At 43.6% G+C, this 25,430-nt stretch overlaps 1 protein-coding gene across 18 annotated transcripts in view; it reads right to left on the minus strand.

Annotated features, from left to right (window-relative positions):
• Positions 1 to 25,430, minus strand: part of Foxp1 (forkhead box P1) — a 601,333-nt gene that overhangs the window by 90,446 nt on the left and 485,457 nt on the right. Inside the window, exon 1 of one of the 18 annotated variants that reach the window (XM_029478353.1) lies at positions 11,094 to 11,222. The exons of 15 other annotated variants lie outside the window; for them this stretch is intronic. The gene's annotated coding sequence lies outside the window, so the exon portion shown is untranslated. Of the gene's footprint in view, positions 1 to 11,093; positions 11,223 to 11,602; positions 11,692 to 25,430 lie in introns of those variants that run through there. 2 more of the 18 variants (XM_029478355.1, XM_029478351.1) reach the window with 2 other exon arrangements.

The following is a 25,430-nucleotide window of genomic DNA, read 5'->3' on the forward strand; positions in this document are numbered from 1 at the left end:
GTTTGTTTGCTTGCTTGTTTGTTTTAGGGAGGACATTAAGGAAGAACAAGCAGCTCTGTAGTCACAGCTAGCATGACCCACGTCAATGTGGAAAGTGACTTTCAGGATCATCAAGGATGCTTGGCTTTGCTGGTGGCAGAACCTTGGACACACCTTCTGAACTTAAACCACCGACCCTCCCTGGGACCGCTTTTCCCCTTCCTTCTTCACTGAGCATACAGATGTCTCAATTCTTCCCTATTACGTGTGATACCAGTAAAAGCCGCTTTCCATGACATTTCAGTGACAAACAGCTACTGTGATGAACTTGATAGCATTTCGTATTTGCAACTGTTAACACGTTTCTGCACGGGCATCGTGGCAAGGAACCTGCACACTGTATCTGAAAGGATGATGTCTTGTTCAGATAAAACTCTGACATTAAAATGACAGCCTGTCTTGGCCAAGGTTACACAAATTGTATTCAAGCGGACACCTAATGACAACGCTACGGATGCTGCGAGCTTCCTAGAATGTAATTTAGCTATTCAAAATAATCACCGTGCTTGTGTTTAATTTCCAGACTACATGAGAACCATTTTGTCAGTCCCTGTACTTCCAAAAGATACTTCAGGGAAAAAAAAAGTCACCCCCCACCCCATAAAAAGATAAGAAAAAAAAGAGAGAAAATCACATACATACAATAAAAGAAAGACAAGAGCCAAGTGTCTCCTAAGAGTAATATTTAGGCATCTTACTTTTCTTCGTTTCTTAAGCAAGTATACCAGCAAGAAAGCCAGAAGCTGTAAAGGATATATATTGTTTAAAAGGTCTGCTGTCATCTCATGTATTACAATAAAAGGTAATAACATGTTTTGCACTTTGCCTGTGCGCCATTTAAAAAAAAATTCCTGCAGACAATAGCTGATCAAAAGATAAAAGATTTTTAAAAAAAAATCTTTTGGGGGAACAGTAAGCAAAAGAGAGAAATGGAGTGTTAATTTTATGTAACATAATGTCTTAATATGCAGTTTATCTTGACTTTTTCACATGACTTGCCCTGTCATTTGCATAGCGAGCTCTCATTCCTAATTTCACACTCATTATGCACTGACGTCCCGATTTCTCAGCATCACTAATTTTGATGAACTAAAAATGGTTCCTGAAGGTCAGACTCACATACAGTGAGCCATCTCCCCTGTTGTAGTGGTGTGTTGTGTGTTGCAGGGAATCTAGGGGAGGTTCACGTGCAAGTCTCACATGTTTAGAAAGCTCAAGCTAGAACACCCCGAAAACGTCATTAACCCAACTCGGAGAGGTCACCCATGGACTCTTCCCATTGCAGTGGTCTTTTAAGTGTAGATGTAGTTACACTGTAATTTAAAACAGATGGGCATGTCTGAATATTTTTATATGCAAAAAGGGACAGATGTATATGAATGGATAAATTATCCTTTTAAAAAGATAATTCGCAGCATGAAATATCACCAATGAGTGGAACACTGAACTTGCATACAGTCTAGGGCAAACGCCAAGAAGACATTATGAAAACATCTAACCATCTACACATTAATTCCAATTAGTCGACTTTGTCTTTATCCAGAAGAAACTTTCAGAATTTCTAACTGTGCACTGGTGCCAACTGCTATCTTCGGAGCTCCTGGAGCCAAGGTATCACAATAGAAGTTTACTATTCCTTGAGAGTCTCGTAGCCATACAGGAGGCTCGCTGAAGCAAACAAAGGAGCCATGTTTAGGATTTCTTTTTCTCTCTGCATTTCTTGGATGACGTACAACACAAATACTTGTGAGCCAAGCGTCTAATGGCAATGGACAGGAAAACAGACAGGAACAGGGTGGTGTAAAATCTCAACTGGTGCTGAACACAAACCCAACAGAACCATGGCAGAGAAACAATACAGAAACAGTCACCTCCTCAACAATTTTAAAAGAGATCTGAAACTCCTGTGTTAGAAAGTGGCACAGGTAAGCTGGGGACAGGGGGTTGATGGGCACAGTATAGGGGCTACATAGATATATGAATATCAAATCCCTTCCAACTAGATAAAAAGTGTATTCAACAGTATATACATTACCCTTTAATAAAGGTGATTGAAACTATTGTAGGTAATGTGTTCTTTTTACTGGATATTTTTTATCATATATTTTTAAAGCCTCTTTTTTTTTTTTAAAGCATGGTAAAAATAGTATGTGTCTTTTAAAACGAGAAACACCGTGGCCCCTTGACTGTCAATAAAAAAGGGTGACCAGGGAAAGGCTGACAGGTGCGGGTAATTTTTAAATCCTCGCAGAGAGCCAATGGTTTCCAGCTCCTTTTCCCACAGTTACTTCTTCATTGTTGGCAGTCGAGCTGCAGAACAGTGGAATGAACTTGACTCTCCCCTGCCTGTTCCCTTTGGACACTTTGATGGAGGGTCTGATGAGTAATAAAACGCTTCAAGCAGCAGGCGCAGCCCAGCCAGGGACAGGCACAAGAAGCCTGAGTAACCCTTCCTTGGAGTGGAGCGGTTTCTGAGTAATCAGAAGTGGGCCATTATAGCCTGATGGTTTCAACTTGGCTTTTACCATCTGAAACCACAGTTTCACACCAGTTAGCTCCCAGCCACCAAAGTGGGTAAGAGAACTTCATTTACAAATGCAGTGGAACAGATTTTGGTTGGCCCCCTCCGCACCCCCTTCAAGTTTCTGCTCCAACATATATTAGGACAAGAGGCTGTAGCAAGGTTTCAGAAAAGCATCCGAGTGGAACAGAAACAAGAGGGAAAAAAAAAATGGAGCACAGTTTAAGGTTTTAACTACTGGAGAATTATGGCCTATATATACACTCCCTAATTCCCAGTGTCCAGCTTTCTCACGTACCCTGTGCATACTCATACAAGGAATCAAAGGGCATGCAGCACCAACGAGGGGCTATTACAGCCCACACTTTATTACCCATTACTACTGAGGTCATTAAACGGCAAGAGTGATTGTCGAAGCCCTCACCTATTGATCACTGTAACTGCTATCATTTAATCCTGTGTTGAATGTCTGGAAAGCGGCTAAAGGCACACGAGAGAGGGTGGTTTAGCATTGAGAAATACGGCCAAAAGCTTAGAAATTACACTTTGATTCATAAGATCTAGCCAGTGGTTTAAATCAATAGTATTTAAAACAGTCATGTGAGGTTTTAACTACAGCTGTCTAATATTTATAGGGCCCTTATTGAAAGTGTTCCACAAAAAAGCTAAACTTTGCTCACACACACACACACACACACACACACACTCCCTGACCCCCACCTTACTCTCCTGGAGGTAAAAGTCATTTCTGATGCTTCCTGTAGCTACAAGGGCTTGTGCCTTATCTGGGAGTTGGAGCTAATGCCTGATTTCTTCCTCAAAAGACAATTTAAATATAAGGCAAAGAAAAAAAATTATCCTTGTACTGTGTTAACCATTTCAGTGTACAGAAGCCAGTCTGCTGTGTGGCGCTGTATGAACTCACAATGAATCACAGGAGGCATTTATGAAGACCTAGCAGGATTCTGTCTTAGCTGCCTTCAGGGATCAGAAATTCGAATAAAACTTCTGGCAGACATTTAAAGCACTGGAAAACTGAACTTAAATACACATGTGCACCCACAGTTAACACCATTTGAGCTTCCCAGGGATGGCAGGAATTAAAAAAAAAAAATGTGAAAAACAGTGCAGGGTACAACACTGACTGATAGCAGCAGGGTGTGGCCCATCCCAGGTGCACACAAGCCGGCCTGAATGGCAGAAATACAGCTGTGCTTGGCCATCTGAACATGGCTAGTACAGGCCTGCTGCTCCGTAATACCGGCACCTAGGGGAGCATCCTGAACACCAGGCACTGCTGGTAAAGGCTCAAGCGCTGCTGGAAATGGTCTTCTCTTCCTCCAAAAGGACTCTCTGTCGTTGGAAGGTTTGCAGGCTATTAAACAATGTCCTCTGCTTTCTGTTCTCTCTTACAAGTGGGGGGAGGTAGGCAATGGGGAAGAGGGGTGTTGAAATTTCAAAAGCAAACAAACAAACAATAAAAGAAAAAAAAAACCCACCCTCATAGAAACAATACCTGCTTCTAATCTAGGAGACAATTGAAGGAATTGGGTGGGAGGCAAGATGACACAATATAAATACTGAAAATAACATGCTATCATTTCTTTCTCCCCCTTTCCTTTACACTGAAGCTAACTACAAGTAAACACTGCCCAGCATAAACACACATAGACTTTGTACGTTCACACCCTCTCCTAATTACTGTGTGTACAAATCAGATAACAGAGATGGTAAAAATGAAACACTGTTTTCATTAACTGTCTACCACAGTAATTCCACTAAATTATTTTCAAAGAATTACTTGGGAACTATTTTCCAGCCTCTGATCGTGAGCCACATGGATGGCCCCAGAAACTCACTTGCTTTCCATACTTCGAGCAGTGTTTGGGTGGCAACCAATGCGGTTAAGCAATGTCACCCAGTCAGCCACATAACGAGAGCAAAACAAATTAAATTAGAAGGCTCTAGAATGTCAAAACAAAAGCAAACAAAGAAAATGGCTCTATTTTAAGAAAAAAAAAATAGAGGAATTATGCCCAATTTTGTAGGATCACAAGGAAGCTAGCTTGTATGTGTACCAGTAGCCACCTGGGAAAATTCAGGCCAGTTTTCAGAATTAATAGCTAATAGATACAATCGATCAGCAGACACCAAAGTCCCCGTGTCATTAAAAAAAAATTAAAACAAAACAAACAAAAAACCCGGAACTCAGATCAAGTACCATGCAAGGTCTGTATCACAAACTGGGGTAAAATGTATTTCTGACATAATATTTCTGTCTTTAGAAAAAAAGAAAAAGGAAAAAGGTATGGTATTCATGTGGAAAGTATAATTCTCTTTCATTGTGGAATGCTGCTCTTTGTATCACTCTTTTAGACTTAGCTATTCTGCCATAATACTGTACAAAGCATGAAGGCAGGTAATGGTTATTATATTAATGCAAAAGCATCCTAGCACTCACTCATCAGCTAACTCTTCTCTCAGCAACAATACAGCCACCTATTAAAATTTTAGCACACAAAAAAAGAGAGGCCTCTTTAAAATGCAATTAGCATTTCATTTTTTATCATTTTGTTTATTACATTCTATCACAGAGAGGCTATCTTCCTTCCGAAAAGAATTGTTAAGGCTAATACTTGCCTGCCAGTCAGGAGTTATTTCAGGTTAGCAACCCCAAGAAGCCATGTCTTGCAGAGCTGAGCTCTTTTTGTCTTTACATTAAAAACAAATGACAAAATTCCTATTTGTCCACAGCGCAGGGAGTGACTGGAGGCTGCCCTGTGCTTCTCTACCACTTCCTAAGCAGGCAAGGTTATGCCACTAAGTGCCAGCCTAATTGTTTAAGCTCTAATAAATATCAGCTTCATTTGCATAAAAATGTAAAGTTTACATAAATTAAATCGCTTCTCCCATTAGCAATTGTTAAATACAGGAGACAATGAGAGCAGCACATGAAAATGATCACTTGTTAAGAACTAATCTCCTCCACCTCGAAACCACTACTATTATTTACTGTTGTTGTTGTTGTTGTTACTATTATTACTTAAATCGAGGAAAATGCTTTGCCTTCCCTTCCTCAGTCTCCTTTTCCCGTAGGTGGGCTGGGAAACTATTTAGAGTGAGTGAGTAAAATATGCTGACATTTCAGATTAACAAAAACAACAAAATCATTTTTGATTTTGCTGAGAACAGGGAGGTGGGGGGTGACTAGTCCAGAAAGTTCCTTAGAAAAGATTTGGCCTACAAATCTTTTAACTCTTGGAGGGACAAGGAAGAGACTTTAGCTAAGTAAGTTCTCTTCAACTAAAACATTCTTACAAACAATGAGAGGGAGAGAGCAACCACATCAACCCTGTTGAGAAATGTGCACCATTAAAGCAAGCAAGCAAGCAAACTATGTAGATAGTTTTAAATCAAGGGTTACTGTTACATGGGGGAAAGTTGTTTACCTTCCCCCTAAAAAAGAATTTTTCAAAACTAACAATTAAATTGATTATTCTCCTTCCTTCAGGGATACTAGCCCAAAAATTGTGAGCGTGATTAAGTACAAATAAACATTTATTTATAAACAAACAAACAAACAAACAAACAAATAGGCAGGCCCAACCTGGATTATTCCAAAGTTGAATATGGATTTACTAAGGCACTCCCATTGCCTTCTACCTTTTCTAGAATTACTTATGTGGTTTCTCATGAGTAACTCCAACACCTTCACCTGATAGATCACAGTTAAGCCAAGGGGTGCAAATGAGATTCTAATGAGGAAAAACATCAGTTGCTTCTTTGACAATTTCTCCATTCATTGATATATATCTAATAAAGACAAAAAACCCAACCAAAAGCTCCCTACATGTGAAGGGTCAAAATACGATTTAAAGGGGGAAAAAAAAAGCCTTGTAAAATCAGCTCAAATGAGGGACCCGTGAAGACCTGCCTCATGAAATGGTGTGACAATTAAGAACAACTGAGCAAAAAGCTATCTTCAGGGACAAAAAAGAAAGAAGAAAAAAAAAAAAAACCAAGAAAAAAGTAAAAGAAAGAAATTAAGCTGCCACAACTGTAACAGGTTAGATGAAAAAAAAAAAATCAAATTTTAATGTATTCTCCCCTGTGTCATCTTGTTTTGTCAAGACATCAAATAGAATTGGGAAGTACAAAATAACAAGCCCCTGAGAAATCACAGAGGCTGACCTTTTTGATGTTGTTGATTTACCTTGTTCTCGGTTATTTGAACAATGATGTCTCAGATTTGAGGGTAAGATAAAGCGTAAGAATTAAAACACGACACCGAGGTGCTCTAAACAGCTCTAAGAAGCTCACCGGCACATTTAGCCTACACTTCCATTGATTAGCTGCTTTAACCCGAGGAGAACGGGAGGAGAACGGGAGGCCTAATGCACGGGCTCGAGAAGTCTTCCTTTTTCACTCTAAATTAATTCTCTCCCCCAAACAACTGCCAGGCTGGAGAAAGGACTCAGAAAAGGGTACCCCTTCTTATCACCTAAAAGGAGAGGCCCAGGTTAGCTTTGCCCAGTAACCCAAGGCCCCATGATGTACAGACATATAGATGTACAGACAGACAGATGTTCAGCAATGGAGGACCTGAGTTTTCTGTGTTACACTGGAAGGGGAGGGGGGTTGTCACTGAATGCAGAAGACAGACACTCTGAAATGACTCAAAACAGTTTTCAAGGAATACCATGCTGTCCCCCACCAAAAAGAAGACAAAATTCACACCTAACAGCAGTTTTAGCTTACAGGGTCAAGGCTTTCCGCAAATCTACCACTGCAGGTAAGCATTAAGTTATAGACTTCTTGCCCCAATTCTAACCCTAAAGTACAGCTGAACGTCTCAACAGCAACACAAATGCAAGCCTTCTATGAAACCTTATGACAAGGACCCATGCAGAATGATTCTATAAGTAAGCAGCTTCTACTAAGGCATATATTGAAACAAAAAGATGCAAGCAGATAAAAACATCTGTTTAAAGACAGTGAAGACAAATAAGGCAGTATTTGGAAGCACTAGATATTATAAAGACCAAGACAGTTAACAAGGCTATTTGATGATTGTAACTCCTTGTTACTGAGTGCAGAGCTTAACACGCAACACACAGAGAGACACAATGTATGCCTTTAGTCACTCTAACCTTTTCTGGTCAACTGTTGCTACGGTGTTTCCTTGACTGTAAATCACAAGGAACCACCTCAAGGGGCTTCTCACTGATCGCTGTTTCCCCGGTTACTCAGAGTGTCGTTTCAAAGTTCCCCTTAGTGATGTTCGTCCACAACGAAACCACATAATAAAATGAATTTCTCTAGGCTTCCCTTTTTTGCCAATACAAACTATACTCCAATTTTTAGTATGAGCTGAGAATCTGGCCACCACATTCCCTCCTGATCGTCACAGAGACACAGTAATTCAAACGCCACCCCTGCCACGTTAGCCACGACAAAGCTAGAGTTTGATTGCTTTTAATTCATCTGGATTTTAATTTCCCTGTCTCTTGCCATTGTGTGGAGGCTGGCTGAAAAGTTGCAGAACTGGTCAGTGTCATAAAGGAGTTTATCTTCCAAGTGACAGGTCCTGACAACGTGCAAATGTAAGGCTGCGGTGGAGAGGGTTTGTTTTCAAGGTACATTTAAGTGCAAACAAAAAAAAAATTTTTTTTTTCCAAATCAACTATTCCTATCATAAGCTTTCTGATGATTTAGTTTACCAACTGAGCAACATTATGCAACACTGCATGCCTTTAGATGCACCGCTTTAGCTGGTTGAGATTTAATTAAGATCACAGCCTCTAAAATCCCTGTCAGATGAAAATTCAGAGAAGACAATACTCTACATAGCTTCATGTACAATGTTGCCATTCCACCCCTGAAAAAATATGAGTTAATCCACGTTTCTATGGCTGCAGACCAAAAGTTCCCTAATTTTATGTTCTTTTGACACTTGGGTTGTTTGCTATAAGATCTCTCCCTTCCAGGGAGGGAAAGGGGGGGAGAATGAAAAAAGAAAAAAAAAAAAAAACAAGTGAGACATGCTGCAGAAAATGCCGTTGACATTATTATCCGACATTATCATAGCTCAGCTATGATGTCATCAATTTTCATATAAGCAACCCAAAACTCAAAAGTTTCATCTGATTAGACGTGTTTATTAAAAAGCACAACACAAAAGCCTACCTTCTCCATTATTTGGGTTAGATTCCTGACAAGGCCATGTTTCCTATTCCTTTAAATGGCCAACTTTCTGTTCCACAAGCTGCAGGCAGATTTGGGGAGAAAGGGTAGTTCTTCTGGCAGATTGGCAAATAGAAAGTCCACTCCTAGCATTCTGTCAGGAGTCCTTAAGGTTGGGAAACAAGTGTCTTTGATACATTTTTATTTCTTCTACAGTAGATTTGACCTGTGCTAATTTATCTTAAAGAAGGGGAGGAAGGTGGCGGAGTGATGTTTAACACAGTCAGATGCAATTGAATTTGCATCGTTTTGATATTTGGTGGCTTATGTCATGCCTTCAAGATGACAGGTGCTTGCAGTTTCACTCTGGACGGCTACTACACAAATAACTGTCTTGTCTGAAAGGGCTAATGCAGTACTAATGAACAATAAATCAACTTTGATTATCAAGTGTCAGCCCACAGAGTTCTATCACATCCCAGTGAGACTGGCAGCCAGTGTCTGGGCAAGCAGTCTGTATTTCGGTTTCATTTTTACACACTTTTCACTTAAATGTGTCAGGCAGCTACAAAGAACCACATAAAATAGAGGCTTTCCTTTCCTCCACCCCCCCCCCCGCCTGCAAAATTGCTCATCTTGATTTGCTTTACTGAGTGATGAATCTGAAATATCCAAGATATCCTGCTAGCCTCGTAAGCAGCAATAACAGCAACACACATCAAACCTTGAAGTGGAATCTCAAGCTGATTCTGTCCGAGGACTCTGATATTAACAGGCGACTTTATAACACTTTACCACATACACCTCCTATGACTGTGTATGTGATATATATATATATATATATATATATATATATATACATATATATATATATTATATATATATCTTCATGGAAAGTATCTCACAAACAAACAAACAAAGCAAAAGGGACCACCTCGGAAATAAAAAAGTCACTTGCATCTTTAACTGGAAAAAAAAAATGAAATCGTCTTTTTACCCTAACTTCCTAATGATAAAACACATGTAAGCTTTTTTTTCCTTAGGCAGATTAGTCACTGATAGTATGATTCACGTTTCCTGTTATCAGCCTTATTTTTCCCCCCCAAATGTGTCACTTTCAGAATGTTGGAATCTATGGAAATGAGGTGATTTGCATTTTTAAATGGGCTTGATTAGAACATTTGGTCTGTGTGGACGAGCATAAAACAATTATCAGACATTTTGGTCGTAACCGGAAGGCCTTGAAGGAGTTAACCCCAGGGAGGAAGACACTACATATGCTGTGCTCTCAAACTACCATCTTCTTCCTAAAGGTCCTCGGCTTCCCATCCCATTCTTGGAAGGGAAAGAAAAGTCCCGTTCGCACTGACCATCTCAGTTCTGATAGTTGAGTAAGCTATACTTAGGGCCAGTTCAGATGGGAGTTCATGGAAGCAAGCCTCCAGGCTCCTGCCCTTTCAAACCCCAAACCTTGCTCACTACTTTATGAACGTGGCCAAGTAATGCCACAGTGGATGCGGATCTCCAACCTGCCGGAGTGTACGGTACTGCCTGCCTGCCTGCCTGCCTGCCTGCTTGCGGAGGTGCTGGGCTCTCTCCTTCCTTCACTTCCTCCTTACAGTGGGTACGAACTCCTTGAATATCAACAGCTAAGCTACAAAGGCGCCTGGACAGACAGAAACAAACTACCAGAAGCAAAAGAAACCGTCACACTGGCTCCACTGAGACTGAAGCCTTCTTTTCTATTTCACACGCTCTAGGAGTGACATGAATCACATACCCCTGATGGATGTCCCCCACCACACACACACACACACACACACACACACACACACTCACACCAGTGGTGTGGAGAGAAGGCACCGAGGAATAGCCAAAAGGGCTTTACCAAAGTAGCTGCATGAAGGCCACACCAGCGGAAAATGAAACGCCAACATCGGGGAAAGATGCAGAGGGAAAGAGAGAAATACACGCAGGACTTCCTCCAACTCCCAACTCCACTTCACCCAGGAATAGTTTTAAAAAAGAGGCAAGAGAGCGCAACAGAGAGCGAGGGAGATCTGTGTCCAGGACCCACAGGCCTGGCTTCCCACCCTCCTGTTCCTCTCCGCTTCTACTTCCAGAGCGCAACTCCACTCCAAGTTGATCAACAGCGCCCGGGCTGGTGCTGCCGAGACTGAGAGTCAAGTTGAAGGCTGAGGGGCGCCCCAGCCTTCCCTGCCGAGGTCCCCGGAACCCCGGGAAGCTGGAAGTGCATAGCCCGGGATGATGGGATGGGTTGGGGGAGAGGAGGACCGGGAGGAGGAAGAGGAAGCGAAGCGGGCAAAGACGGAGGAGGACCGGGACCAACCTGACACTCTCCATGTAGCCGCCAGGCGCGCGCAGCCGGCTCGGGGCGCCCGCGCGGGGCCGGGCTGGGTCCGGCGGCCTCGGTGCAGGCGGACTGCACGCGCAAGGGGCGCTCGGGCTCGCGGGCTGCCGCGCCGCGCCGCGCCCACCCGCCCCGCCTTGCTCCACCAATCACAACCCGCCTCTAAACACCCCGCGCCGCCGCTGCGCCCCACACAATGGGCTCCGCCCGCGCCCCGCGCCCCGGCCCCCTCCGCGCGCGGCAGGTGAAACCGACGCTCGGCCCCGCCGCCCGCCTTTTGTCTCCCCAGCAACTCCTCTTTAATTGCTGTTAACCCGGTGACCCCTCTCGGGCTGACGTCTGGGCCGGAGCCGGGCACCGCGCCGGGGCGCGCATCTCCTCTCCCCCCACCCCCTTCTCTCTCTGCGCCCTGGGCCCCGCTGCCCAGCCGGCTTTGGGGAAAGGGCTTGTTTGTTTCCTCTTCGAAACTGACAAAGAGTTGTGCTAACCTTCCGGGACGCGGAGCGGGAGGGCCCCCCATGCGCCCTCCGCCAAGGAAGCCTACAGCCCCAGCTGCTCTGGGCTACCGAGCAGGCTTGCGGGGCGCCAGGCTGTGCCTTTCCTCGAAAACCCGCCTCGGTGAACTTTCACTTCACGTCGGTGGTGGGGCCCAGCCTTCATCTCCCTGCCACCCTTGCGGATCCAGAGGCCACCTCACAGAGTGTGCCTGTTCACGCAGGGAAGGAACCCCACATGGGGCTCCAAATAATTCACCACTCAACGTGCATCCTCGCTACTTCCCCTCTAGAACGACAGCTGCCACACGTTTGCTAAGAAATAATTCTTGAAATTCCTTTCTTATTTATGCAACATCAGCCACAACAAAAGCGCCTCTCAACAGGCACTTTGAGATGACCTCGGTTAGAAACCCTCACTGCTTAGATGCTGAGAGCAGGAGCGAAGGGCAGTTTTGGTTTTTTGTTTTTTGGGTTTTTTTTTTTTTTCTTTTAAAGTTACCAACAATGCTAAACTTTGTTGGCTCAAGTGTCAGGATTTAAATGGCAGGTTAGCCTACAAGGTATCAGCTGCTTCAGAAATCACCTCTCAATTCTGCTATTTCCAAACTTAGAGGAAAAACTTTCTGGTTTATGTATTGATTAAAACAAAACAAAGCCAACCCACAAATTTTTATTATTTTCTTGAAAATATCCAGGAAACATACTAGTGAAATCAATGATTATCCATTTCTCAATATGAAACATAAAAAAAAAAAAACAACAAAGTATAACCCAGTACATTCCAAGACTTTTTACTTGAAAGTTCTTTTCAATTTGAGATGCATTAAATGTAGGTTGCTACCAACTAGAAAGGTTCTGATATATTTCTACTCAAGAAATCACCTGAACTTCAGTAAGGTCACCAAGAGATAGACATCCCCTCCCCACCCCACCCCAGGAATCTGGCTGGAAAATGCAAGAGCGCCCCGTTGCCTTCCCCATCCATTCAGGTGTTAAATGGGTTCAGCACACAACACTCTCCACCCCGAAGTGTTCTTTGTCAGATAACAAATTTATTAATGGTCTTTGTTTTTTCCGGGTCACATAAATGTCACCCCACCCTTTCATGAATATTCAATAAAGAACCTGGGTGGCTTTGAGAATGGGGGTTCTAGAAGGGCCTTGAATCTGCCAGAACATCCTAACTCCTCCATCAGTAGAACTCTTGAGTTTTGAAAAAAGGTTGTTTTTTTTTTTCCAGAAGAGCAGGCAGAAGCCCCAAAGTAGGAAATGAAAATTGAGGAAGTTTTCCCCAAACCAGCACCCCTCAAAAAGTAGAAACAGCCATTTTAAAACACAGTAATTTACAAAATAAAATAAATAAATTGAGAGTTTATGAGTGTGAACAAAGCTGAAGTGAGCTTGAAACAAACGACGTGTTTCCTCCAGCCTGAGATCTGCAGGAGGCACCCATAAAACTCATGCATGCTGTGACAAGTAGGGCTTCCTCCACAAAGGTCAGCGTTTATCAGTTAAGAGTCTCCGGGAGCTTCAAAACAAACAATAAACAAACAGGCAAACAACAACATTACAGACGCTCAGGACCCAGCTGTGGAGGCCAGCCTGACACAAAATAATTAAAGTCTGATGCAATGCTCATGGTAACGCAAGCGCTAAATTGCACAGTGGTGGCTGGGAGCACCATGGGACTGCAGAGCAGGAGGGAGCACTGGGAGGGCTGGGAAGCCCCCTTGGGGAAGCATTGTGTGAAGGGCTGATGGTTTGGATAAGAGGATACTAGACCAGACTGAGGGAAATGGCTTAGCAAACAGCCCAGAGGCCACCTGGAGGCCAATCCACCCTCTCCGAACAGATAGATGGCGTAGTGGCTTGGAGGCTAACTCCGGGAAGGAATCACATCACCAGGGAGAAACCTGTGTTTCTTTGTAAGAGTCTGGGACAATTTGGGCTAACTTTGAGAATCCTGGGGTGGCCTCATAAGGTTTTTGGCCCTGAGACTAGCATTCAGGGAAAGTTGGTACATTCTATGCCTTGAGGAAAATATAAAAATTTTAAACCTTCCACTAACAGAGAAGTCATAGTTACTGCCATTTTTAATCACCTCCAGCAAGACGTTGTTTTCGAAAGCAGGGGCAAAGAGACAAAGAAAATGGAAAAAAGGAGGAAGAAAAATAATTAGGATTATTGTGTGGGCGTTAGCGGGCGTTACTCAGCCCCTGAGGCTGATGCACTTGTAACTTCAGTGGAAATTGCCATCCCATTTTTCAGAGGAAGAGACTGAGTTGCAGTAATCTGGGAGCCAGGCTTGGTGGCCAACACGTCTGTAATACCAGTACTTGGGAGGTAGAGTCAAGAGTTCACGGTTATCCTCGACTGTATAACAAGTTCCAGGCCAGCCTGGGCTCCATGACAATTTGTCTCAAAACAGAAAAACAAAAACAAATCAACAAAACCCCAGAAAGGCAGAGTGGTTTTGTTTCCCCGTGAGTCAAGCATGCCTCACGCCACAGCTCTATAAGGCAAAGCAGACACTGGATGATCAAAAAAGGGTGGAGTGGAGGTGGGGGTGGGGGGAGGGGGGTTGATGATTACACAAACCGGATACCTGAGTTAGGGGTGGGGGTGGCTCTTGTTTAAGGAAGAGTGAAGGAAACAATAAATACTGTACTTAAAAATATTTGGGATGCCCACATCCTAACACCCACAACAGACACAGTCTTGTTCAAACACCACATATTAAGAAACCTGTCAGTTGCTAAATGAGTCCATTGTGCAGCCGGCTGTGCACTTAGGAGCAGATTACTATGATCCCATACCAAACTCTAACCACCGAGTCAGACACCTGGGACTTGAGTTGGGGATTCTGTTTGGTTTTGCAGAGCCTCAGCCTTGAACAGAGAAGAAAGTGAAAGGTTTTACTGCCTGTTCGGAGCTGGGACTGGAGACAAGACGCATTAGAGGAAGAGGCAGAAAGAGCTCACCCTCATGACATTATTCGACATGTTGATGAATGGTGCCACAGCCAGGAGGTAGATACGGTCACAGGGCCCTGGCCCACGTGCTTCTCAGCATCTGCTTACCCAGAGCTGCTTGCACACAACTAGAGAAAGGACACCGTGATGGGTCCAAAAACGAACTGTGTCTGAGAGGCCAAAATCTAATGCAAGTTCATGGTCTTCTTCCAAACAGTGCTTGCATCAACAACCCCCGCCCTTTCCAACTAATTTAGTAGAGTAGTCAGAATACAATGACAGAATTAAAAAAAAAAAAAATCTATCAAGTGATTCCTTTACTGAAGCCAGGGGATGGAGATTTTTAGGTCCTTCTCCACCCAGCCCCACGTCTGATGGATTGCTTCTTCACAAGGAACTCCCCTACTGTAGTCCTCCAAAGCCCAGCAGCGGGGCCAGCCAATTAGAGTTACTAAATTGCAACAGCCTTGGCCCTTTCCTGAGATTTGGACATCTGTCTCTAAGGAACCCCATTTCTGTCTTGATTTAAGCAGTGCTTTTACTTAAAAATATAAATTAATACATCACCCATCTGCAGGGAGCCAGAGCAGTTAGCTGCCTATCGATACTGTTTGTGTCGCTGTTACGTCTACGCTGACAGTGAAACTAATTATGTTGTTTTTCATCCGTGCCTGTTAGTTTGGCCAAGGGAAAAAGTCTCTGTTGCACTGAAGGTTGAATTTCTCTTTAAGACAGTCTCCACATCACCATTCGCATCTTCCCTGATTGCAACACTTTATAATGCCAGTATCATGGAGTAATTTATATATACATACACACAGCAGGCCATGTCAACATTCAGAGAACTTGTAATAGGTACATGTGCTACAGAAAACATTTATCAAAATAAATTCAAAAAGTTTAAAGATTCTTCCCTGAGACACTGTCTCAAAAGAAAAAGAGAAAGAAAAAAAATCCTTCATGATAAATGTGAAGACACTCCTCAAACATCCAGGTAAACAAAATCATCCAAAGAAACCAGCCCCAATCTTTCCGAGCCCTGCTTCTAACTGACTAATAAATTATCCTCTCCTGTTTATGATCAAACTATAATCCCTTGCTTTAATATGATGTGAAATTTATTAGTGTGTTGCTTCTGCCATGGGGTTATAACAGATTACATGGATGTGTGCAAAATTCTCAAAATTGTACATGTTTTAGGGCAGAAGAAAATCCCCCCTCCGGGTATTACTCTTCACTTCAGGGAGGAAATTCAGGTCCATCAGCACCAAGTGACATCATCATACCCCCTCCCCAGAGTGACAGCACCCTTGGCTCATCTGCATGTTAACCCTGGGCAAGAAGCTTAACAAGAAGAGGGCACTGAAGAGGAATGAAGAGATGGCTCTTGGGGGAAATGACATTCTTTTTTAATTTTTTTTTTAACGTTTAATTATGTAGAAACTCGCTGATATTAGATGAAGCCACTGACCACCTTTAGTGGAGTCAGCTTTTCAGGAGGGCCGTGGTGTAAGTGTGCTACAGGCAAGGGAAGAGGCAGGGGAGGCATGTCCCATCTTGCCCTGGGAACAAAGCTCACAGATACTCCTCCTAGGCCTCGCCACCCTCCTCTGACCCTAGGATGACACACCCTTGTGTCAAAACCTTCTTTACGCCTGCCCTCTGCTGGTAAGCCTGCCAGGATTAGGAAATTCCATCTATCTCAATTTATTTCGAAGACAACTTTTAAAAGGCAGGCTGAGAGATGTATAAGGATCTGCTAACTGAAATACATAGAGTAAGAGGCTGATGCTAAGCAGAGGGGGTAGGCAGGGGTGACAACGACAAAGTGTGGTACTTTGAATGGATGAAGCTACAGCCATCTCTGCTACTGCCTGCTGGCTCACGGCTCAGCAGTGCAAACTTTATATTTTAGCTTGCCTAGGAGAGCAACCTGCACGGCTGCTGGGCATCCTGCCTTTACTTGCTTACTCTCCAGGGAGAATATGTCAGCTCATTTTCAATAAAACACCTTCTAAGCAGTAATGGGCCACTGTTCCCGTTTCAATAGTCCCTAAGGTTTCATGATCTAGTATATTTAGCTGAGTCAAGTTCAAGTTTTCTTCTGGCATTCGGAAGATCCATAAAAGGAGGAGGGCCCGCTTTGGTCTGTCTGGGAGTGAAAAAAAAAAAAAAAAACCGACAGCCTAACTTTTGAATCAGTAGCTACTGAGATGTCCCCCAAGCAAAGGGAGGCTGGTCTACCTCAGGCCCCATTCAGCTACCCAGCCAGCACTTGCAGGTCAGCCTGGAGGCTGTGGGAGGGCTCTGGCTTTTAGGGGGTAAATTTCCACAGTGGTGCGCTGAGCTTTAACGTGCAACCCTGTCGGTGTCAGTGGGAAGCGGGAGGCTTGTACAAATCCCTGCCCAGCATTTCAATACTCTATCTCCAGGATGGGAGGATGAAGCTTAGCAGTTGCAACCTCAAAAGCATTCAGAAGTCGTACTTCTGACAGCGCTTTAGATGCCAAATAAATGCTCTTAGAAAGGACACCCAATCCGGCCGACAATAAATCTTACACCAGGGAAGCCCACACAGGGCCGCGGAATCCCCTCCAAAGATAATTGCCTTCCACATGGTGTGGCAAAGAAACCACTACATGGGAAGCATTTCCTGCAGCCCAGAAGCTCCTGACAGCTCGCTCTTCTTTCTTTAATAGTCAGCGATCACACACTCAGACACTTAACACCCTACCTTTAAGAGTGGCCTAGCAAAGTGTAAGAGTGTATCTGTTTTAGAGAGAAAAGTTAGAAGGCCTGCTCTGGGCACACTGAGGGAAGGAAGCAGAGACTGAAGAGAAAGGGTTCCTGCAGAAACAGGACCATGGGAAGGGAATCTGAGGGTACATCTTCATAGCAACCTCAGACTCCTCAAGCCAGTTCCTGAAGGCTCATGATGTTTCTCGACAGTTCTAAGTGCTGGAGCCACATCCAACAGGCACGGAAAGAGGCAGGCAGAACTGTTAGAATCCAAGGTGGCCTGAGGTAGTCTGGATCCTATCCCTGACATGGTCACGAATGAATGCTGTGGCTTTGGGTAAGTCACCTCTATTCTTCGGGCCTACATATTTCTTCCAGACAAAGAGAAAGATGGATAGAACATGGCCTAGCTGACTTTAATCTATAGATACTATCTGCTTATAGTTACAGTCCTATGTAAAACAACCAAAAGATGGTTTAAGATAGAAAGAGAGGTGGAGAGATGGTTCAGTGGTTAAGAGTACTTGCTACTCTGGCAGAGAACCTGGGTTTAGTTCCCAGCGCCTATGTGACTGCTCAAAATCATGTGTAACTCCAGCTCCATGGGATCTGATGCCCTCTTCTGGCTTCCTTGGGTACCTACATGTAAACACACACACACACACACACACCCCTCATTAAAGAAGAAAGAGATGCTATGGGTAATGATGCATACCTGTAACCCCAGCACTGGGATAGAAAGTAAGCAGTTCAAGACCAACCACCCTTAACATAAAGTGAATTTAAAGCTAGCTTGATAGTATGGACCTTGTTTCAAAACAAAACAAAACAAACAACTGCTAAGGTAGCTTGATTTATTCTTAGAGTTTAACAATCACTAGCAAGTCACCAGGAAGGCAGAGAAGAAGATCCACAAGAACTGGGTTGGAAACTTTCCACAGCCTTGACTGGGATTCTGGTCTAGAGAACAAACCCTGTTGTCTGGGTATGGTGGTGCACACCAGCAATCCCATGAATAGGGAGGCTGAGGCAGGCGGGATATGAGTTTGAGGCAAGCCTGGGTAAGCAGCAAACCCTGGTCACAAAGACAAACAAAACACAATCAGAAAAGGTGCAGGGGTGAGAGGGTGGCAGACATGAGGGAGCGACCTTATGAAATACCAACAGTTGTGCTGCATAGATTAAGTCACAGTCACACACATGCTTCATGACACGGCTGATTCTGCATCGATGAGACCTCAGATGCAGACATGAGATGCCCTAATTTCCCAATACAATTGTGCTCTTTGACCTTGCAACTTTCCCCCTCTCTCCCTTAACCACCTTGCTTGGTTTGTGTCAATTGCCCAAAGCCTCCTCCCACCAGCATCATTTCTGAATTTCCTCCCGAGCCAGTCACCTGACTCTGTGTCATCAAGCATCCTGGAAGTAGGTGAAAGGGTAGTCTCATGCATCGTATACATCTTGGGGATGACACGGTGGAAGCCTCACCTAGGGCTGGACTGAAGGGGAAATTCAGGAGTCGCATCACTAAGATGGTAGGTTCCTGTTGAGTCAAATATCTCTAGAGAAAATGCATACAGAGAAAGTATGGAGCCCCGCCTGCAGGCTGGTTATGTATTCTTTGTATTATTCCAAATGGCATTTCATTCTTCATGAGGAAAAGGAGCAGATGAAGCAGGAAGCTTTCAGGTCATATAGAATTTCCCTCTTTTCAAACAAATAAGGCATTGTGTCTGAACAAAGGAGGGATGTCTAATTGATCTTAATTAAATCCACTGATGTCCAGTTTTTGAGATGGGTCAGGGCACATCTATGTAATGTCACAACCTAACAGGCTGGACCTCTGGGATTAAAGGGCACTGTGGTTAACTGCTCCAAACACCCTCCATCATCAGGCAGCATGTACTGCCATCAGTCAGCATCCACCGGAGTCTACCCTCCTTCTTCAGGGTCTTGCTCGTACTTCTCTCCACCACATGCAAACCTGACCTCTTGGTGGACTGGGGCTCAAAGTCTAACCTCATCAGTGGCAATGGCCACTCACCAGGGCCAGCCTTCCAATAGTGCCAAACCCTGACACGTCAGAGTCTATGAAACAGGACTCTTTCTGTTCCTACTGCCCTTGAAGACAGCTACTTGGAGTTATGACAAGAGAGATGTGGGACTAAACTCCATAGAAGCTACTGGTTACCAGTGAGTCATAGAAGCACATTTTGTATTTCTTCATCCACATTAGATCCAATTATCTGCCTCACAGAGAGAGGATAGCTGTTGCTACATTCTGCTGTACAGGTGTTAAATTAAACGTGTTTCTGGATCTGAGAGTGCAGCTGTAAATGACTGCAATGTTTGCCAAGACCCCAGTCCCTAGACATCAGACTACAAGGCTCTGATGGTGGTAACTGTAAGGTAACTGTAACCCTCCACAGTCAGGCAGCTAGTGAATGTCAGAGATGGGATTCTCTAGCCATTCTCTCCACTAGAACTCCAGCTTTCTCAATGGACAACCTTTGTGCTCACTGTAGAGCTTAGGCAACTCTGAAGCATGAACAGCAGCAACAGCAACAACAGAAACAGCAGCAACAACAACATCAGTACCAACAACAAAAACATCAGCAACAGCAGCAACAACAATGACAACAAATATAACCAGTCTTCAACAGAGAGGTAGTGGGAATGCCATCAAGAGCTTACTGAAGGTCATAGATGGGGGTTATGTCCTGAGACTTTGGCAAAGAAACAGCAATTTAACAGAAAAATGAAAGGAGGAGTTGTATCTGGCAACAGGATGGAAGATAAACTCAGAGGTAATTATGGAAGTGTGTGATACATGTAGCATTCATGTAGCTCCTGTAACTCACCAACAGAACACTTTATAAAGTATGCATTGGTATACCTACTTAACAGATAGATAGCTACTTAACAGATGTCTTGTTGTTAGTAAGTGGAGAGTTGGGACTTCAATGATCCATAATACCCTACTGGAGAGAAGGCTGGGGCTAGGTGTAAGCCTAAAAGAACAGAGAAGGTAGCTCTGTTTGATTCCCCCAGAAGCAAAATGTGACTATGGATAATCAACTAATAGATACAAATTAATCCTACAGCAGTAAAGTTCTGTTATCATTTCCACTTCTTTTTACACAAATATACAGAGACAGTCCTCAAAAAAGCTAGCAGGATAACTGAAAAACGCCAAGGGGCTGAGACAACTGACTTGTGCATGCCTTTGATTAGGGAATATTTCACACTCTTCTATTGTGTGAGAGATTTCTGTCCCTCCCCTCCTTCCAGTACATTACTAGACACCAACCAGTGGACACCAGCCATAGTCTGGATAATGCCCAAGCTGTCCTACTGGCACACATCTTAAACACGGCAATGAACCAGCACACTGTAAGGCACAGTGACCCTGGTAGGACATGGCTGCCTCATCTTGCACAGGCTGTTTCCTGACTATACTTCTGGTAAACACCTGATCTCTCCATGCTTTTCTTTCCTCAACCTTTACCCACCAGAGGCTTAGAGAAGATGGGAGCAGGACACCACTTAGGGTGCTGTCAACATTGAACTGCACTCCATCGCTGTCACTGTTACCACAGAGGACTTTTTCCTTCAGTTATAATGCATTTCCACAAACCAAAAGATGATTTTAGTTCACTGGCCGTATTTTCCTAGGGAAGATGATATATCCTAACTTCCCAAATGTCCTGATGCAACAGCTCTTTCATGCAGTGAATGAAGACAATTGGTTGTTTGTGTCTGAACTTTAAGGTCACTAGAAAGAAAAACACTACCCTGAAGGCAACAACTACCTTATTTGAATACTCAGGTGACCAGGTAGGTGTGCAACATCTACCAGCTAGAGCATCTCCTAGATGTGCCAGAGGAGTGTGATGATCTGGTAAGGACCAACCTCCCCAGGATCCACTGAGCCAATTTTTTAGAGGGTTAGTCTGCCCCACATGGCAAGAACTCCTAACTACAACTAGCTAAAAAGAGACCTAATTTTGATAAATCTTGTCTGTTGTGATGTGAGTATGTTTGTGTGTGGTCATATGTGTATGTGTGTATGAATAATATCATGATGTGTGTGGGTGTCAGACAATGTCAGTTGTCAGTCACTGTCTTCCACTTTGTTCAAGGTAAGTCTCAGGGATGCTTTGTCTATGAGGACAGCCAACCCACACACTTCGGAGAAGGCCCTTCCCTCTAGTTCCCACTGTCTTGGTAGCAGTGGGAAGGCAGAGACCCACTATTTTGTCCTTTTTACATGGGTCCTAATCTTTGTTCAACAAATGTGGTAAACCCGCAGCCATCTCTCCAACCTTTAAGACCTAAATTTTCAGAACCTTTAGCTTAGACAGGGTCTCACTGGCCTGAATGGTCTGGCTGGCCTGAAAGCCAGGCTGGCCTCTACCTGTCTCTCAAGTGCCAGGATTAAATATGTATGCCAGAACAACCAGTATGTGTGTGTGTGTGTGTGTGTGTGTGTGTGTGTGTGTGTGTGTTTTCCAACATTTTGTTTCTGTTATCTCATGATGCACAGTGTATGTCTCCAGAAAAGAAAACCTTCCACAGAGTCCCAGCCAGCTTGGCTCTAGAGAGGGCTCAGCCTGTACCCTCATAGTACCACAGTTTAATGGCCTAACAAACTAATAGTTAAGACTCTTTGTAAAGTTTCTAACCTAACATACTTTACAATGTGGAAAAAATGGAATCTGCTCAGTGACCTCAGGACACTTGGAGTGGCCCCTCTCAGTCATATTTATTTGCCTAGTAAACACCAAGTGGACATGCTGGGACCTAGCAGAGGGGCCCTGGACCTCTAGGATAAGGGACATTTTGAAACGAGACAAAGGTCAGGCTGAATAGTAAAAGGACGGTGCAAGGCTCAGCAAGTTCCATGGTCAGGCTAAGAAGGCATTCAGACTAGAAAAACAGTACACACAAATATCACCCAGTAGATGACATGAGCCCAAACACACGTAAATGCGGTGTCCTGGCCATTAAAATACATCTTCTAATGGCATCCTCGGGACGCTGACAAGCATTTCTTTTTCTTCGAAGTTCCGCTGTATTTGCTCAATCCAAGCTTTATCCATTTCCTGTCTCACTCCCATGTCTCTCCTCTACCTCATTCCTATGTTGCATGGTCTCAGGGCCTTGTCCTCAGCTGGGTCCGACACACACCTATAGCTTAACAAGCCAGCAGTCTGAGCTGCTGCATGCTGCCTTGCTCTGCTTGCAAGCTGGGATCCTGAGCTTTGAAGTAGGGGATTTTGATTTAGTGGCTCTGTAATGGGTTGCTACATCCTTTAGGTGGCTAGTTTGAGATCCAAGGGGGAGCGATGTAGAAACCACTGGCGCGAACTGAATGGAGAAGACACTCAAGGATTAGATATTTTGGTTTCAAACAAGTTCGAGAAGCACCAAATCAGATCCAGGTTGACTATTACTCAATTAAATACAACAAAAGCCTGGGGGACCTCTTATGCAAGTAGAAGCAACTTTCAAAGCATTATGGACTGAGCGACAATCTGTTTAGAATTCCTGGGAATGAATAGGGCCCTGACAAACAGCTGTAGTCAGGAGAGCTCTGAATATAAAGGCAGCTCTCAGTTCCACACTGTGGCTGGCTGGGATCTGTGGCTCAGGGGGCCTAGTTTTATTTCTCATACCTTCTCCTAAGGCTTCTTGCTGCACAGGAGGTTATTATGCATCTTATTCAACCGTTTCTAATAAACTAAGGGGCAGGAGGAGGGCAAACACAGCTAAAGACTTGTCTATAATTTGAATGTTGTAGAACAGGAGAAAGAAGCCCAGACCAAATAACAACAACAACAAAACCGTTATTAGGCAAAAATATCTTTTTCAATGTAAAGATGAACACACACAGTAAAAAAGGCCTATCTTCCTATCCATGGCACAGAACCACAAATGATGCTATCTTCCTGACTCCCTAGCATCTCAGCTAATGCCAAAGAACGTCGTGCATAAGGGCCTCACCAACTATGAGGTGAACAGGTGACCCTGCATACAAAGAACAAACAAATTAATTGATGCTTTCTCTGTTTTCTCTTCTTTTTGAGACACGGTCTCACTGGTCTGAATGGTCTGGCTGGCCTGAAAGCCAGGCTGGCCTCTATCTGTCTCTCAAGTGCCAGGATTAAATATGTATGCCAGAACAACCAGTGTGTGTGTGTGTGTGTGTGTGTGTGTGTGTGTGTGTGTGTGTGTGTNGTGTGTGTGTGTGTGTGTGTGTGTGTGTGTGTGTGTGTGTGTGTGTATGTGTGTATGAGTGTATGTGTGTATGTGTGTATGTATATGTGAATGTGTAAATGAGTGTATATGGTATATGTATGCGCAAGTATGTTTGTGTATGTGTGGTGTGGGTGTATATATGTGTGTATGTATGTGTTTATGAGTGTGTGTTTATGTGTGTATGTATGCATATATATGCATATATATGTATATATGTGTGTGTATGTGTGTAAATGTGAGTGTATGTACATGTGTATATGAGTGTGTTTGTGAGCCTGTATGTGTGTGTACATTTGTGTGTGTTTATTATTTTCTCATGCAAATGTTTTTTCTGAACTAAAAGCTCAAACAGTTAACTTTGTGACTTTCCCTTGCTTTGCCTCTAAGTCTGTATCACAGCTATGAAGAAGAGGAGGAAACCAAGTACTTGCCAAATAAAGCATCATCTCTGTACATGCGATGAACGCTTCATGTAAGAGAAACAGGCCAGCATCGCCAGATGAAGCAGCAAAGTCTTCTTGATTTGTTGACAATTTATAAACCAGTGATATCAAATATAGAAATGCCCAGATGTACACAGGACTCATGACCACCTTCTTTTGAAGTTTAAAAACAAAACATCTAACAGAAATAGTTCAACTAACCAAGATTGGAGTGGACAGTCCAAGGTCCACTTGAATGATCGAGACCAATATGCTATACCTACAGAAGGTAGGCAGCTACTAGTGTCCACCTTCCATTGTTCCGACTAGCTTAGTCTAACAGAAATAACCCATCTGGCACAGTAGCACACTCAGGACTTGCTGAGTACAGGAGGTGAATGGGGGGTTCAAGACCTGCCTGAGCTATACAGTAATGGCCTGTCTAAAACATAAAAGTTATTAAGTAACACACACACACATCAACACAGGCTAGATGGCACTGCTCAAGCGCTCCGAGGAATACAACATTGTGAGATAAGATTTGTACTATCCAAGGAGACTCAATAGTAGTAGTAGTAATAAAAATAATAATAAATATATACTATTTAAAGAGAAAGAAAATGAGCATGGCTTATCTGTAAGAATGCCACAGTCCACACTACCCCAGAGCCACTAAACGGTCCCAAAGAGCAGGCAACTTGATTCTTCTCTTGCAGAGTCAAAGACTCAGGGGTGCCCTGATTCTGCCTCTCATTAGGTTCTTGGTAACCTGGGTTTCCTGTGCCTTCCTTCATTGCTGGAGTGTCCATCAATAAGGGAAAGGGTCCTGAAGCCCTCTGTCTAGTTCAGAAGAGGGCCAGGAGATTGGCCTGCTCATTATTCTGTTAGCCAGCCTAAGGTCAGCAGAGGCCCTCCCTCCTGCTAGGCCTGATTGGTTCCTGCTCCTTTGACAATCATTCCTTGACTAATTGCCACATGAACTGCACTGCTACCTTGGAGTTCTTCACTCTGTGCCTGGATCACGGTATGGGCTTGCATTCACTCCCATTAAAGACCTTTTTCATTCTGATCTACAAATTCAGCCTGCTGAGACCTTTAAAATTTTTCTTCATTTCACGAAATTAACTCTTCACCTTCCTCTTTCTATAAGACAATTTCTATTTTTTCTATCTTTTCTCAATTTCTTGAATCACTCAAACACATTTCTAAATTTGTCTGCTCCCGTATTTCACAGATCTAAACTGGAGTGCTACTGTTATTAACTGACCATTACAACGAGCTTTGTCAAGTCAGGGATGTTTTCCACGCATGTCCTGTTCCATTCTGAAAAGAACTAGATAAGTCACCTCATCAGGTATACATCACAGTGCCTTGCTCTGCTGCACTTCATAAACACTGTTTGCTTTGAGACAGGGTCTCAAT

Source organism: Mus caroli, chromosome 6, assembly GCF_900094665.2.
Source record: "Mus caroli chromosome 6, CAROLI_EIJ_v1.1, whole genome shotgun sequence".
NCBI lineage: Eukaryota > Metazoa > Chordata > Mammalia > Rodentia > Muridae > Mus > Mus caroli.